This window comes from Lissotriton vulgaris, unplaced genomic scaffold (assembly GCF_964263255.1).
Source record: "Lissotriton vulgaris unplaced genomic scaffold, aLisVul1.2 SCAFFOLD_2293, whole genome shotgun sequence".
NCBI lineage: Eukaryota > Metazoa > Chordata > Amphibia > Caudata > Salamandridae > Lissotriton > Lissotriton vulgaris.
Window position 1 is genome coordinate 385424 of NW_028248972.1, and position 12527 is coordinate 397950.

Consider the following 12527-nt stretch of genomic DNA (forward strand, 5'->3'; position numbering starts at 1 on the left):
ATGAGAGGCAGAGTCCGTGGTATCTGAGTCAAAAAGGGCTTTAATGTAAATGACTCGAGTCACTGAGAATCGGGTTTCATCACCACTAAGGTTCAGGAAGGGATATCTAACGTTTTATTCACATCACACATTATATATAGTAAAACCATACAATTGTAATGAATAGAGAAGGCGGTACACTCCAGGCGGAGCAAGTGAAAGAGAGATAAGAACACAAGGGCGTGAAAAGAAGGCGTGTAAGGAGGCGTACACGTGGGTGTTCACTTGATGAGTCATAAGTGTGTCATAGGTGGGTGGATGCATAGAGGAGGTCTGCAGGGTCAGCAGAAACTTTTACCCTACATGTGTGCGCAACTGGTCGTGACGTGAAATTGACGTGTAACTGGGGAGAGCTGGGGGGAGCTGACTTTAGCACTAGAAGAGGAGTCTGGAGTCTGGGATGTCAGAACGACCTGCACCCTTTGGCATATCTGATATCTTGTGTTTGGAGGATGTATTGTCTGAAGTAAAGGTCTCTCGAGCAAAGGCTGTTCATCACTAAATGCTAGTGTGTGCATATATTTCTTCGTGCATTGCGTGGGGCCATGGGCATCTATGGTAACGGGTTCAGTAAATCACTTGAATGGAGACAGGAAGGCTAGGCCCTATGCTCTGCAGGCAGAATATGTTTACCGCTTTCACTGAACTGGAATGTGTTTTCGCGGAGTTGAGCAGATAACTGAAGGCAAAATACCGTCTTGGCAGGCAGGCCAGACCGGGCACCTCTCGACTGAGCAGGGAGTAAGGGAGAGGTCAGGGATGCATACCTAAACTGCAGCTTTCAGAGTCAGAAGAGGCTCGGAGCCTGATTTCAGGGCCTGGCTCGGCTGGGCCACAAAAACGTGTGCTTCTCGATATTTAAACGTGTACCATGTAAATGCATTGGCAACGTAGGCCTCAGTGCAGAATTAACGTTTCATTCATGGAAGGCCTAATGACTGACATGCCAACATTAGACGGAAATTCAGGGGCATTATTGTGACAGGCACGTGAAAGGAATTACATGATAACTTGGACATACATGGGATGTAGGTACGTGGATAGGGTGCGAGTGGGGGGGACACACTGACCACATAAAATTCCTGTTTCCTCATTCCCTCCTTGTCCCCTACTGCGCCCTTTAGGATACATCTATTTTCATGAGGCCATCTATTTGTTCATATAGCATCATTTGCTCGTCTTTTTTTATTCGAGCACGGGAATGTGAACGTGGACGGGGAATACAAGCAGTGGCGCACAAGCCACAAATCGCTGAGCCACATTGCAGACAGAGACAGCAACTGAATACTATGAGCAGTATTATTCCTAGGAATGACAACACTTTCCATCCCCAGGCTGATATCACACTCCAGAGCCAACCGGACCAAGTCCAGGTGCCTGGATTCTGGTGTATCTGGTGAGCTATCTTGTGGAGTCTTGTTATTGCTGCATACACTGATGGTGCGTTATTAGGAATAAACACACAACAACTGGAGCCGATCACTCTACAAGCTCCGCCCCTATCGGCCAGGATGACGTCAAGAACAAGGCGGTTCTGAAGAACAACAAGTCTCATAGCAGACTGCTCCTCGGTCAGGTTACCTAAGGCAGAAGTAGTCTCATTCACTACTGCTTCCAAAGTTCTGGTTAACCTGCGTATTAATTTACTATTTTGAATGGGACCTATGAAGAAAAAGAATCCTTTATTGAAATCTGTATATTGTTCCAGAGTTGTCTCAGTCTGATCGACAACTGGGGACTCGATCTCCCTCTTGTGTCTTATATGTACGAGTTGGGAATCGCGATGATAATGGGATGGGGCTAGGAAAACAGGTGGCAGTAGGAACGCAATATAACACGTTCCACCCCAGTCTAAGGGCAGACGTACATAGGCTGTCTGACCACAAACGAAATAGGAATGGTGGGAAGCTTTGAAAGTAGATTTTCCTTTATCATTAAATTCGACCACAGTTTTACAATCACTGTTTCCTAAGTGCACTGAACCATTTTTCCTAACGCATAATTCACCTTTTACTGGTAAGACTGTTATAAACGGTGAACCTGTATTGGTTTCGGATTGGACGTTCAGAATCATGAGATTAAGAGAAAAATTCCCTAAATCGTACACTTCATTTTCTAGATCGGTCCCTTTCCTTTGGGGAAGACCGTCTCCGCCTGGGAAACATGCCTTATTCATAACTGTATTCAGATCTCCCCATATCCAATCACCCTGGGAAACTGTGGACTTACTGTCTAGTGATGACATTAAAGCAAACCAAGCTCCGCATGAACCATTGTGCGAAAACGGATAAGGAAAGAGGGGCAGAACTCCCTTCATTTTCTGATAAGGTGGGAGTCGGCCGCATACCCAGCAGTTTGTTACGTTGCTGGTCTGGTGAGAATGGTGTAACATACGAATGAAAGTGTTGTTGCGCAGTGCTAGTCGATAGGACAATTCATGGGGTGGCAGGTCACTGAATGTGTGCTCTAAAGTATCATTGAAGGATGAATGTATATGTGAACCAAGAGGAGGAAAGAAAACATGTAGTGTCAAGCTTATACATATAATCGATATACTTAGAAAAAGCATAATGATCAGAGTTACTATGCATCTACTGCATAAGTTTTTGCAGTACTTCTCTTTCATTTTTTTCTGCCTATCTCTCTGACTATTTGGTTCTACGATCTTATACGTGTCAGGAACCTGTCTAACCGCTTCACCCGAGGGGGACTTAAACAATTAAACGCTGTCTGACTTACTAGACCGTAGCTTTTGTCTATATTCTTGTTGCGGAGTCTTTTCTAGCAAAGGGGGTTTAATGTCAATGTTCTCGGGACAGTTCTCAGAGTCCTTTACTGGACCAAGTCCATGGAAACGCTTCACATGGTGGGCATGGAGCCAGCCCTTCCTTCCCTCGACCTTGACGGCGGTTCTCGTTGTTAACAGGACTAATTTGGGCGCACGCCAGCGGGGCTCCAGAGGGCTTGAACGGTCGAAGTTGCGGACAAACACCAGGTCTCCCGGAACAATTGCATGAGTTTTCACCTGGGTGTTGTCCGGGAAAGCAGCTGCAACCTGTGAACGACAAGAAAGTAGTGCAGACATCAAGGAAGCCAGGTAATCTGTCAGCATAGTACTGTCAACATCAGTTATTTTGCGTGGCATAGGCATACCCCACATATTCGGCGGTCTACCAAAAACCACCTCGTACGGGGATAGTCCGGTTCTGGAATGAGCTACCATACGCATGTAAAAGAGGGCAACCGGCAAGGCTACCATCCAATCCATGCCTTTGTCTGCACAGACCTTCGCTAACTTTGTTTTAAGAGTCTGATTGTGTCTCTCTACGAGACCTGCTGCCTCTAGATGTTGTACGCAATGGAATTTCCACTGGTACCCTAACAAAAGAGATACTTGTTTCATCAATTCAGAAGAGAATGGCTGACCATTATCCGAATACACGACACGGGGCAAGCCGTATCGCGGAAAGAATTCTCGGACCAACTGTTTGGCAGTGGTCACAGCAGTGTAATCTGGGACTGGATACGCTTCTGTCCATCTAGATAGGGCACATACAACTACGAGGACATACTTGAATCCTCGACATCTGTCCATCTGAATATAATCCATCTGGAGGACTTCAAAAGGGTGGTCAGGAGGATGAAATCCGCCTTGTTCCACGGGAATGCCTTTTCCTGGATTGAACTGACAACAGATCATGCAGGTACGCACTTTCTGTTTCGCTGCTGCACGTAAATGCTTGTTGAACCAGATGTTCTGTATACTGTCTAACATGGCTTTTTCTCCTAAATGTGCTGGACTATGTGCTGTATTTATGATAACTTGAACCATGGAGTCAGGGAGGAACCACGTGGCTTTGTCTTTTGTCATCCAACCCTGGTCGGTCTGGACCCCTCCTTGTTCAGTCCATTTCTTGATTTCGTCTAGAGTGGCATGTGTCTGTATGTTGAGTACATCTTGAGAGGGATCCCTGACTGTCATGCAATTCGTCAGTGATGGTACTTCAGTCTTTGTTGTGTTAGTTGGAATGTCTGTTTGAGTCTGAGCTGTAAGTTTAGCTGTTCGATCTGCCATGTCGTTACCCTGGGAAATGGTGTCAGTAACTTTAGTATGTGCTTTGCACTTCATGATGGCTATTGCTGTAGGTAAATGTATTGCATCTAACAGGGCTTGAATGAGGGGACCATGCTGTATCTTGGCGCCATGGGAGGTCAGGAAACCTCTCTCTTGCCAAAGGACTCCAAAGTCGTGAACGACTCCGAATGCGTACTGTGAATCTGTGTATATGTTTACTTTCAAGTTCTTGGCTCGTATGCAGGCTTGGGTCAGAGCGATGAGCTCTGCTGCTTGGGCAGACATGGTGTCAATTCGTTGTGTTTCTATGACTTCAGTATCGGTGGTCACTGCATATGCGGCCACTAACTCTCCTGTGCTTGTTCTCATGCATGAACCATCCACATAAAGTGTCAGGTCTGGGTCGGGTAATGCAATGTCTGTCAAGTCTTGTCTTGGCTTCGTCACTGTGTTAATTACTTCCACACAGTCATGTGGTGTAGGGTCTGCTATGCTCGAGGGTAAAAGTGTTGCAGGGTTTAGGATGTTGCAACGTCTGATCTCTATGTGTGGCTGGAACAATGTCAGTTCATATCCTGTCAGTCTTGCTATAGTCAGGTGCTGTGTCTGTGTCCGGTTCAAGAGAACTTCCACTGAGTGTGGAACCTGTACTGTCAGGAGATGTCCTAACACTATGGAATCGCTTTGTCTGATTGCTAGAGCTGTTGCTGCAACTGATTTCAGGCACGCAGGCAGAGCCTGGGCCACTGGATCCAATGTACTAGAAAAGTAAGCACAAGGCTTGTGTTTTCCTGCTTGATCTTGTGTAAGGACAGATAATGCTGTGCCATCGCGTTCAGTGACAAAAAGTGTAAAAGGTTTGCTGTAACATGGTGTCGCTAAAACTGGTGCTTGACATAGGGCTTTCTTCAATTCATCAAATGCAAGTGTATGTTCCTGAGTCCAAGAGAGGGCAGTCGAAGTCGCTGCCTCCTGTGTAGTTAACTGTATGAGTGGTTTGGCTAGATATGCGTACTGAGGAATCCATTGTCTGCAGTAAGAAGTGAGGCCAATGAAGGCCCGTACTTCCTTTTGTGTCTTGGGCTGTGGAAGATGTGCAATTAACTGAATGCGGTCAGGTGTCAACTGTCTAACCCTCTTGGACAGCAAGTGACCAAGGTACACAACTTGCTGGACACAGAATTGTAGCTTTGAAGGGGACACTTTGTGCCCCTTCTCTGCCAGGAAGTATAAGACTGTCAGTGATGCACGTTCGCAGTCTCGTTCTGTCCGTGCTGTGATCAAAAGATCATCAACGTATTGGAGCAGTGCAGTGTCAGTAGGCATGTGAATACTGTCTAGTTGACTTTTCAATACTTGACTGTAAATACTAGGGCTTTCTGTGAACCCTTGAGGAGCCCTCGCAAATTTGAAGCTTCGGCCATTTAAACAGAATCCGAAGAGGTATTGGCTCTCCGGATGGATCGGGACACTAAAGAAGGCATTCTTGAGATCAATTACAGTAAAGAACGTCGCTTCGGAATCAATTGCAGTCAATAGTGAAGAAATGTCTGGGACCACTGGGTACTGGGGTATTATGCATTTGTTCAATTCTCGGAGGTCAATCACTAGTCTGTAGACCGGTGGTGCATTTGGGTCAGTTCGTTTAAGAATCGGAATGATAGGAGAATTACATACATTGGAGTCAGTTTCTACAACCACTCCTTGTGCAATAAGTTCGTCAACAATCTTCAGTAATGCTACTACAGCATCAGGTGGTAACTTGTATTGTCGGATTCGTGGCAGTACAACTCCTTGCTTGAGTGTGACACGGTATGGTGTTATGTGCATGTAACCTACATCAGTCGGACCTTGTGCCCATAAATGCTGTGGTACATTCTGAAGTCTGGGGTCAAAATCTCTCAACACATAATGTCCTTTAAAATCACGTAAAAACAATCTCACTCCTTCCGGAGAACAACAAATCACTGCTCCTAATTCTTTCAATGTTTTTATACCAAGCAAGTTTTCCAGACATGATTTTGTAAGCAACAAGTCTGTAGTGCGGGACAATGGACCAACTCCTAGGGAAACTGGCTTTGACACTTCGTTAACAATAGGCTTTCCTGAAAATCCCAGGGAAACATTCTGTGAGCCTGAGAGGGGTGCCCCTGGAACCTCGTCATGACTGATGGTAGTTCTGCTCGCCCCTGTATCAATCAGAAATTTTCTGTCTTTTCCCAATACACGACTATGTACATAGGGACCCTCTTGGTCTACAGGAACCTCAATAAGGGGCAAGCCAACCTCCCTCTCTAGGCTGTTTCATGAGTACTGTTGATAATCAGGGTAGTCTGACTGTGCATACTGGTACATTTGTTGTGTGACATGTTGTGTGGCAGCAATGAGTTGGGGTACAGCTGCTGTCTGTTGCGAGTTCTGTGGCGTTTGCGTGTTCTGGTTATCCTGTCTAGGAGGACGCGGTCTTTCTTTCGTCCTGCCTGTAGCTATATTGTGTTTCAGGACAGCACATTCATTTATATAGTGACCTGGCTGGTTACAGTAGTTACAGTTCCCTTTGACAGGTGCCGTGCCCTTTTTATGGCCATCAGCTGGAACTGATTGAGCAACTAGTACTTTCATTTTCGTATCTTTCATGCGTCTCTTTTCGTGTTCTTGTTCTTCTCTAATTCGATTCTGGTGATACTGTAACATTTGTAACATTTGGGAAGGGCTATTGGCTTGCCAGGTACTCTCAACCTTCAGTACTCTATTTTTGATCTGGGGTAAGGAATTCTCTACTAATTTGCTCACAAAAAGATGTGGGTACGATTCACTACTTGTCTTCAGGCCACTGTTAATAAGAAAACATTTTTCGAATCTAGAATAAAAATCACTAGTGTCTTCATCTTGTTTCTGTTTGCAGGCCGAAATAGCATCCCAATCTTCCTTTTTAATAGTCAATAATCTCGGCAAAACCTGTATTAATAGCTCGGGTAGTTCTTTAGCTTTTTCCCCAAGACCAGTACCAGGGCCTCGGAGTTTTTCTTCGTCTTCTAATTCTGTCCAATTAATCTTTTTCTCTCCCACCTCCCACTCTTTTTCTTTAAGCTTCTCGTAAATGCCTGCTGGTAACAGTACTTTCAACATTTTAATGGTATCAGCGTATGTGTACTCCCCCATGCGGAGCATGTCTTTTAATTCACGGTGGAACCCCCCTGGGTCTTTATCATGACAGGGCAGTAATTTTTTCATTTCCAATAATTCCGTTTTCGTCAAGGGTGTATAAACGTATACTCGTTGGAGCGCACCCCCTGTAGTTCTAACAGGATGAACCTCTCGTAGGGGATTCTGTCTGTCTATGTGAAAGGTCTTTCTTTCTCGATGTGGGGCAGGAATCAAGTGCGGGGTCAGAAAAGTTAAGTACTTATGTCGTTGATCTAGAATGACATTTATTAATTCGGTACCTAGACCTCTCCATCTTTCCAGGAGTAGATCGTCCAGTATTTTATACAAGGGACCTGGATCAGAATGCTGACTCTCATACAAGGTGATGAGATGTTGAATCATGTAAATACCAGCTAAACCTTGTTCTTCCGGGGGAAGACTCAAAAATGTTTGAGCTACTATGTCATCTTTATATATATTAGAATTACAAGCCCATTGGACTGCTGACCGGGCTAGTTCCTGTTCATGCATGGTACAACGTTCACTACTACCTACTCGTTTTTTCAGTGCATGTTCAGTAGCTTGGAATAGGTGTTCAAGGGAATATCTTTCTGGTATTGGAGAGAGGGAACGTTTATTGTAATCTAGGCGTATGGGTCTCTCAAACGGCCTTGCCCTACCTACGTAATTCATTTTATTTGGTTCCTCCGTTACTGCATCATCCTCATCTGAGACATCGTCGTCCTCTTTCTCGACTTGTTTCTCGGCTTGTTCTTTCTTGTGTATATCAAGAATTTCTTTACGAATTTTCCTGTACATGCTTTCTATTCTGTTCTGTGTATCATGTTTACCAACAGCTATATTGTCACTCCAAGTCTTCATACCTTTTGTTACTTCTTTATCTGGTTGGTCTCGTTCCCTGATCAAACAATTAATCAAAAACTTTAAAAGCAAGCTTTGAATCTCCACCTTTCTATGTGCCATGGCCTCATGTATACTTTCTGGTCCCTCCCCCGTTCTAATGAAGTGGTATATTCTGTCTAAGTGTTCCTTCATGTCTGGTAAAGTGATCAAATAATCTGCAACGCGTCTTAAACGTACTGAGTATATGAGCATTCCGCCCTCACCTGGTACTGGATCATGTATACAATCAGAAAGTGACTGTCTAAGAGATGCTGGTGTCGTGGGTTTTGGCGTGCTTTGTAGTGCTATTTCTCGTAATGTTCGTTTTACTGGTGGTGGGGTGTGCGGTGTATGTGGTATGTCTCCAGAGGTCCCCCCTCCAGATGCCCCTAGACTCGAGTCGTCTTGGCTTGAGCTGTCTTTCACTGCCGGTGCTGCTGTTAATGCGGGTTGATCTTGTGCTACGGGTGGTTGGCGAAAAGGGTTAGTAGGGATATTGACAGGAGCATTGGCCGGGTTAGAAGGAGGAGGAAGATCTTCATTAACATACTCTGGAGCAGCGTCGTCTAAATAGGAGGAAAGAAAAGTGTCCGCTGCTGTCTGTTTATGACTACGGAGTTTAGTCGGGATCATTGGTGGCGGCAAGTTACTGGGTACTTCCGGGGTCACCTTTGGTAGGCCCTCGGCAAGGATAGGATACCTGCCTTTAATTAGGGCATTTCTTTGTCTATCTAATTGTTCTGCCTAACTCGTTCACCTTCTTCTTTTAGCTCTTTATCTTTGGCTTTTTCTGATGCCTCTCTACTTCTCTCTGCTTTGTTAATTTCTTTCTCTGTTCTCCTATGCGCTTCTTTACGCCACAACTCTATGGCATCTTTCTGGGATTGTCTAGCTTTCGCTTTCCAGAGTACTTCCTCTACTCTCATGATGCAATCAGCATCCCATGTCCCTGAGACAGGCCATCTGTATTTCTCCTCCAGATCCTTCGTGTAGTCTACCCATAAGTCTAAGAACAGTATGGCATCTAGGCCATGTTTTTGGTACATAAAGTGTCCAGGAGTGTTCCTAGGCGGGACGGGAACTGCCTCTTCGAGTATCCCTTTCCTGGTCCCTATCTGACGTAATTTCGAAAACAACGCATGTTTGAACTAGCTTGAACGAAGACACAATAAACACAATGATAGACTGAAAACAATCATTCATACCACGACATTAAAACATTAAAAACAGATATTAGCTAGTACATAGAAAAACACAATCCTAGAAATCCTAAAATAAACCTCGTTTACTGGATGCACTGCTAAAACAGTACAGTCATACCGGTCTCAAAAGGAGACGTGTCTTTACCACATCCACCTAAATGGACACGTCCTTACCGGATCTCTGTACCCAGACCCGTCTTGACCGGGCTCAGATAAATGAACCCGTCTATATGCGTTCCCAACAACGGTACTCACCGGGAAGCAAAACTGAAGGCCTCGGAAACTCGATACTGGACTGGACTGCTACGGCTTCTTGCTGCTACTGCTGCGCATCGGAACAGGTGGGCCTCGGGATACCTCGGACCTTGCTCTCTCGGCTTGGGCTCTGGTCGGGATGGTCCGCAATCCTCACCGCCTCGTGTGGATGCCTGGTCGCAGTCTCCGTCTCCTCCGTGGGCCTGAGGGAGTTGGCAGGAAATCCCGCGGATGTGTACACGATGGGTCCGTCACGGCTATAGAAGGGGTCAGGGGGCTGCACCTTACATCGCCGGCGCGTGGGGAAGGGGACTAGTCCCTATTCGGGCGCCAGATTTATGTGGTAAATAAAATTACCCGGACATAGTTTCTATACATTAATAATGAAAAAGGATAGCTCATAAAATGAGAGGCAGAGTCCGTGGTATCTGAGTAAAAAAGGGCTTTAATGTAAATGACTCGAGTCACTGAGAATTGGGTTCCATCACCACTAAGGTTCAGGAAGGGATATCTAATGTTTTATTCACATCACACATTATATATAGTAAAACCATACAATTGTAATGAATAGAGAAGGCGGTATACTCCAGGCGGAGCAAGTGAAAGAGAGATAAGAACACAAGGGTGTGAAAAGAAGGCGTGTAAGGAGGCGTACACGTGGGTGTTCACTTGATGAGTCATAGGTGTGTCATAGGTGGGTGGATGCATAGAGGAGGTCTGCAGGGTCAGCAGAAACCTTTACCCTACATGTGTGCGCAACTGGTCGTGACGTGAAATTGACGTGTAACTGGGGAGAGCTGGGGGGAGCTGACTTTAGCACTAGAAGAGGAGTCTGGAGTCTGGGATGTCAGAACGACCTGCACCCTTTGGCATATCTGATATCTTGTGTTTGGAGGATGTATTGTCTGAAGTAAAGGTCTCTCGAGCAAAGGCTGTTCATCACTAAATGCTAGTGTGTGCATATATTTCTTCGTGCATTGCGTGGGGCCATGGGCATCTATGGTAACGGGTTCAGTAAATCACTTGAATGGAGACAGGAAGGCTAGGCCCTATGCTCTGCAGGCAGAATATGTTTACCGCTTTCACTGAACTGGAATGTGTTTTCGCGGAGTTGAGCAGATAACTGAAGGCAAAATACCGTCTTGGCAGGCAGGCCAGACCGGGAACCTCTCGACTGAGCAGGGAGTAAGGGAGAGGTCAGGGATGCATACCTAAACTGCAGCTTTCAGAGTCAGAAGAGGCTCGGAGCCTGATTTCAGGGCCTGGCTCAGCTGGGCCACAAAAACGTGTGCTTCTCGATATTTAAACGTGTACCATGTAAATGCATTGGCAACGTAGGCCTCAGTGCAGAATTAACGTTTCATTCATGGAAGGCCTAATAACTGACATGCCAACATTAGACGGAAATGCAGGGGCATTATTGTGACAGGCACGTGAAAGGAATTACATGATAACTTGGGCATACATGGGATGTAGGTACGTGGATAGGGTGCGAGTGGGGGGGACACACTGACCACATAAAATTCCTGTTTCCTCAATTTCCTCGTCAAACTTTTCTGTACTTGAAATCTGTCCATTGTCTTCCACATTACCATCCATTACTATATCCATTTCTACACTGTCCTCTTTGTTCCCAAAATAACAAAACTCAATTTCTTCACAAATAGTCTTCACATCCACTTCAGATCCATGCAAAAGAGCACTGTTTAACTGTTTAAGCTTAAGTGCTGGACTTTTTGCATAATACAACTTTCTCACTAATTTCCTCACCTTATTATGATGCACTGCTAACATCCTAAAATGATGAAAAACACTCAGACATACTTTTCTAGAAAGACAAGCCAGTGAATGCCCATGCAAATCTGTGATTTCTCTCACTCTGCAAGGATCTAACTCTTGCAAGATCTTCATTTTTTGTTTGAGACTTTTCTTACTATATGTACGTAAGAAATTACGAAGCAAATCGATTGAATCCTGTCGCACACTACAAATACTACTGCATTTCCATGTGTACACGGGACCCTTAGTACGTCTCCCTAAAACTTCATCAGCTAACACCTCTTCTGCATCTCTAGACACAAGGTTCTCTTTTTCCATCACAAAACCATCTTTCACCTCATATGCTCGACCAGTGGTGTCAACTGCATGCACCAAATCATTTTCCTTAAAGTAACTCTCTTCATTGAAAAATGGCTCAGAACTTGAACTATGCATCCATTCGCCAGAAAATACTTCACAAAAATTAGTCCGATTAATAATTCTTTTCCATCTACTGTTCGATTTGAAAACATCAATTGCCTTATTAAGTATCCTAATTCTATTGATTACTAAAATAAATAATTTTTTCTTAACTTCAAAAGCCTGATCAACAATCTTCTCTACACTTTTCTTTTTCTTATAAAAAGCAGTTCTCTGTTTACCTTTCTTATCATTTTTAGCAAATTTAAAACTACCCTATTACGAAACATTCGCCTACGAATGTCCCTAAATTGATTTACCCTTCTATTGCTATCCATTCTCTTCTCTCCTACTCCAATCAAGACATTTTTTGTGGGCCTCTCCTTCCTTTTTAGATTTGCTGTCTCCTTCTGAATATTCACATTACCAATATCATTTCTTTTTGTACGACATATGTTGCGAAGAAAAGACTTAATTGTCTTACCAGGAGCTTTTCTGGTGTTTTTTGAAGTAGTTGTTGTAGAGGATTCCATACATTCTGTTGCTGATGTTCTCCTTTTACGTATGGTATTTTTGATACTTCTTTGCCTTGAAGGCATTTTTTCTTGCTTTTAAAAAGTTGATTTGAATCTGTTGTTCTGAAAAAAAAAACACATTAAAGGCCACTATTAGCAAACAACAAAGTAATGACAAAAAGCAAACAATATAAACAATAAATTGCAACATAT